The 5,697-nt window shown below is 40.4% G+C and overlaps 1 non-coding gene across 1 annotated transcript; it reads right to left on the bottom strand.

The window, feature by feature from the left end:
* Window positions 1-1,108: 1,108 nt before the first annotated feature.
* TRNAS-AGA lies at window positions 1,109-1,190 on the bottom strand. Its single transcript has one exon. It is a non-coding gene; the product is annotated as a tRNA-Ser (tRNA).
* Window positions 1,191-5,697: the final 4,507 nt, after the last annotated feature.

Here is a 5,697-nt window from a genome sequence, read left to right as displayed (position 1 = left end):
CTGAGGGATGGGAAAATGCAGAAAAGGGAAGTTATGAAGAAAGTAGACTTAAACTAGCAATGTTTGGAACCCTGGGATACTAAAGATTAAAAGGGAAATAATGGAGAATTTAGAAAGTCTTTTAAACTCAGTAGATTTAATAGTTCAAGTTAAAATGGAGGGGAGTAAGTGATAGATATATGACAAAAAAAAAAATTATTTTTAAAAGTCAGTCTTATGAGGATAATTTGTTCATGACTTGATAGAGTACCAAACGGCACTTGTGGGGAAATTGCAAAATCAGAATTTACAGACAACATCTCAGAGTTGTGTCTCATGGTTAGGAAGTTTTCAGTCAGAGATGCATTTGTGGTTGTGGAGTTGTTTAGAAATTATTACGAGAGCTTATGTACTGCAGAGACTAAGTGGGAGGAATATAAGAAAGAAGAACAATACAATTCGCCAGATGAATGGGTGCCAAATGCCATGGTAGTACATGCAAGTAAACTGATTTGATTCATGTTGATTGACTGACAATTCTTTGATCAAGTCTGAGTCAATAGAAAAAAAATTACTCTCAGCAACCATTGAAGGTAAGTTATTTTTGAGGGGGTGGAAGCCCCCTGTACTCTTCCTTTTAGGAGCATAGTGACTTACTATGCTATTGATCTGTACAGATATTTAGCAGCCTTGCCAGGAATTCCCACATAATTTCTGGTCTTAATACTTTAGTACCAAGGACCCTGTATATTGTGTAAGTTTTGTATAACCTCATGTGAGATAATCCTTTACTATTGTGTGGAAACCCTTTGTATAGTAGGTGTGAATAACTATATCTCTGGAACAGGCATTTTCATGTTTCTATGTCCATAAGGGACAAGGGTGCCAAACCAGGGGTTCACAGATTCATAGATAAATATTAGACTAACTGCCCTTGTGGGCCAATTTAAACCAAGCTGATTTCTCTTGGTGAGAATCAAACCCAGTACCTCTTGTTTGTGAGGTAAACACCTTAAACACTATGCCAACCCCCATGCCCCAAAAATGTGTGACTCAAATCCTGTACTTGTGTCTATCAGGTAAACACCTTAACCATTTTGCCAGACCCATTAGATAAAAAGCAAAGGCTTGTAATTGGCAGGATTTGATCCTGCACAGGGAGACCCCAATGGATTTCTAGTCCATCGCCTTAACCACTCAGCCACAACTAGAAGGGATGAACTTACAGTTTCCCATCCATGCATCCAGGCTGCTCTTGAATAAAGTAAGAGACATACTTAACCTCACCTAGACAGAAAGGTGGTTCCAGAAAAGTGAGATTGTCTGTGGGACATATCCTTCCAGTATGTTCTATTTAAGTCACAGTAGAGACTGAGGTCTCTAGAGTGGTTATTTCTGCCACTACTGGACTTACAGATGTGTAGAAGGTCTGAAAGGATGGGGTCAGCAGAGGCTCTGCATGCAAGGCGGACATCTCCACCCAGGATCCTCTTGGACAATGAGAATAAAGACAAGACTTTGAGGCAGTCAGAGTAGCTTTTGTGATTTAGTCCTTTGATTTTTCCTGGTGAGAAAACATAGTCACTTGAGTTGAATCAGGTGTTTAGACAGGTTCATGCCAAATGAGGAATTAAATTCAGTGCTTGGCCTAATGAGTTCAGTGTACAGTATACAGTAGAATGATCACCTCCCTAGATTTGAATGCAATACTCTTGCTAATAAACTATACTACAAAGAAGGACTTGTTTACAATAACCAGCACATAATTATCGAATTACAGCTCACTGTCTACATATGTGCCCAGGTCCCTCACTGCTAGGTCAGTTTTCAGGGGCATGTTGTAGATGTGATTGTTGCCAGAGACATCATGCTTGCTAAAGGATATAGTTATGCACTTTTTGGCATTTAGTTTTAGTCTGTGGTTTTGACACCAGCTATTTGTGACAGACCTTCCTAAAGAATCTTGGTGCCTTCTGGATAGTTTATGATGCCACCATGTTTACAGTCATCATCCAACTTTGTCAGCCATTAAGCCCTTAACATTTGCCTTGGCCTTTGAAAAGTAAATGCCAAAAAGTAGTAATCTGAGGACCATGACCTTGGATGCTCTGCTAGTGACAGGTCTCTTGGTGGAGGTAGATCTACCCATCCTAATTTCTTGGGTTCTATATGTGAGCCAGTTTACTATCCAATGACTTACACAGGGATTTGTATTTATCTGATGAGTTTGTTAACTATGCTTGAATGGGTGATGGTGTCAAATGCCTTTGTGAGGTCCAGATATGAAGTGTGAACACTTTTTCCTCATCCATTAATTTGGTGACCTTCTCAAAGAAGTCAACCAGTATGAGTAGGCAAGATTTGCCTTTCACAAAACTGAACTGGCATGGGACAACAGTTTCTAGATTGCCTTTGTCTTTATGTATTAATTCCATAATGATCCAGATTCAGTTCAGGCTTATAGGTCTATAGTTTCCCAGATCGACTGACACCCCACTTCTGTGAAGGGGGATGACTGTTGCAGTCTTCCTTTCATTTAGTACAAACCCTGTTTGGAGGCTAATATTGTAAAGCCTCTGTACTGGGTTTGACAGGTCATGTTTTAGACTGCCCAACAGATATCTGGGTATGTTATCCAGCCACACAGAAGCAGTGTTCTTGTCCTTCGACAGTGTCTTAAGGACTTGTTCCTGGGAGATTTTATTTATTAAACATTTGTTGACTGGGAAAGTCCAACTAGGACAGAACCTGTTTTCTTCAGAGGCCTAGGGAGAAACACTCCAGACTCATGTCTTTGGAAACAGAAGCACTGGGAAGAAACCCACGTGAATTCAGTGAGGGCATGCAGACTCAGCACAGAAAGCACCCCGGCCAAGAATCGAACTGGAGAACCTCTTGCTATGAGGCGACAACATTATCTGTTGCACCATTGTGCCATGATTTGAGAGGGAGGTTCAGATGCTGATAAGAGGTCTGGACAAGAGAGGGGATACAGCAGCAAAGTTATTCCTAAATTTATCTGCTAGTATATTGCCTATGTCTTCAGACAGAGTACACAATATTGTTTACTATTAATTCAGTGCAATTTTTTAACATTATTTCTGTGGTTTCTGACATAGTTAAAAAAGCTTTGTGATTGCTTTTTGCCTGGGTGGCTATTTTTACCTCTTATCTAGCTTTGGCTGATTTAATCAGGGTCCAAAGTTATCTGTTAGCCTGTGTAAGAGCATTTTTGGCATTTGCCTAATTGCATTTTCTTTTACAGACAATGAACTTTTTTCCTTTATTGTAGAACCTGTCTATATTAGGGTTCCACAATAAGGATTTATCTCTAAACTTGTTATATTTATTTCAGAAGGGGACAGATACTTCTATGCAGTTATTTACATTTTCATAGAATTTGGTGGGTTTCACATTTGTAGCAATCCCCTCAGGGTGGAAGGGAAAGTTGAATTTTGCCAGATCATCATTCAGTTTTAATAGATTCGTTTTGGCATAATCTCTGAATGAGTTATTGGAGGATACTCTCTGGACATACATGTTTAGAGGGGGGCTACTTTTAAATTTCAAAGTTTCAAAACTTCAAATTTCTTATGATCGAGACCATAAGATCAAAGTTTTGAAACTTTCAAACTGTTTAAATGGAGATCGCCGTAGAGCACGAAATGGTAAATTTACCATTTTCCTCACTGTATTGTAATCTTGGAGTTAGTATATGGGGGTGCAGTGGGGCTTAACCCCTGCAAAAACATAAAAAAATACTTTTTTTGTTTTTATTTTTTTTTTAATTTACATTTTGAAGTTTCAAAACTTTGATCTTCTGGTCTCGACCATAAGTAATTGGAAGTTTTGAAACTTCTAAATTTAGAAGTAGACCTATTTAGGGATGTATAGGTTTCCCAGCTGATGAAGGGGTAGTTGAAGTCCCCTAAGATAACACTGTTTGGCTTAATGCTTAGGGCTTCCTTACTAGACAGGTACGAGTCACAGGCCAACAGTAAAGCCTTTTTCAACTATCTCAGAAACCAAAGCCAAACTTGAGGTAAATTTGGCCCCCCAGCCCAAGTACAACCACAAGGCATTCTATAGCGATGTCCATAACATCAAAAGCAATACATAATGGTGTGCAGTCATCATTGCAAATGGAGCCACCTATAATGAGCTAGAAGATATAGCAAACCTACTGGCCGACAAATTCAGCTACAGCTTTAGTCCTCTCTCCTCCTCAACCTTCCCTCAGGAAATAACATCAAATATAATTCCCCTGCTGTCACTAGGGGACAGGTCCTTAATGGTGTCTCTAAGGCCAAGAACACTGCATCAATGGGCCCAGACAGTATCCCAGGATGCCTTTTAAATACCATGAAACATGACCTATCAGGCTGTCTGGAATTGCTATTATCTGTAGCCTCCAAACAGGCTTCAAGCCCCATGAATGGAGAACAGCAATAGTCATCCCACTGCACAAAGGTAGGCCATCTGCAGACCCTGGAAACTACAGACCCATAAGTCTCAGTAGTCTTATATGCAAATCCATGGAAAGAATTATCATGGAAATGATCAATAATGATATAGTAAACCTCCAGACACTGGAACCAACCCAATTTGGTTTCATCAAGGGCAAGTCATGCCTACTCAACCTGGTGGACTTCTTTGAGAATGTCACCAAAGCAATGTATAAGCGCAAAATGATTCACACTGCCTACCTTGACCTGGCCAAGGCATTTGACACAATAACCCACTCAGACATTGTTGACAAACTCAAGGGGTTAGGTACAAACCTTTATGTCACCCAGTAGATAGCCAACTGTCTCACAGACAGGACCCGGTAAGTTAGAATTGGGGAGTCCACCTCTACAAAGAGGCCAGTCACAAGTGAAGTCCCTCAAGGATCAGTCCTTGGACCACCCTTTTTTTGCATTTACTTCTGTGAAGTCATGGCCAGTGTCAATGGTCTCTGGCTGACTAAATTTGCAGATGATTGCAAATTAGGAGCTGTCAGTGAATCCTACACCAACACAAATGTTATCCAGGAAGGCATGGCACAGACAAACAGCTGGTGTCAGAGCAATGGACTAAAAGTAAATGCCAAGAAATGCATAATAATATCCTTCGAGAAGTCATCCACCCCTGGTAACTATCATATTGACAACACACCCCTTAGACCTGACCCAGTAGTCAGGGACTTAGGGACACACATAGACATTAATCTAGTCTTTGACTATCATGTGTCTACAGTTGTGAGGAAATCATTCGATGTTGCACAACTTATAAACAAAGATATGGCATCTGGACCCAAGAAAGTCATTGTTCCACTGTATTTGGCATTCATCAGACCTGTCATTGAGTACAATGCTCCTTCGGTATGTACCTAACCAGGCATATCCAGCAAATGGAATGTCCGCAGAGGTTCTTCATTAAAAGAATACACTGCCTAAGTAAAATGTCCTATGCAGACTGCCTCAAGGCTCTAACCCCTTCATTCTATCTCCTACAGGCTGTTGAGGGAGATCTATGCTTGGCATACAGGGCATTATCAGACTCCACTCTGATGGCCCTTCTGCATATCTGCAAAACAAACAGCACCAGAATTTGCCATTCTAAAGACTTAAACCTTGCCTGTGATATAAATATGACATGCTGGAGAGACAGGTATGTATCTCAGAGACTATCTCACCTCTGGAACAGGCTCACCATCCATGTTCATAGGTTCATAGG

The sequence above is a fragment of the Protopterus annectens genome, chromosome 2.part1 (genome assembly GCF_019279795.1).
Source record: "Protopterus annectens isolate FY-2018-M chromosome 2.part1, PAN1.0, whole genome shotgun sequence".
Taxonomy (NCBI): domain Eukaryota; kingdom Metazoa; phylum Chordata; order Ceratodontiformes; family Protopteridae; genus Protopterus; species Protopterus annectens.
This window is presented reverse-complemented; position numbering and strand designations above follow the sequence as displayed.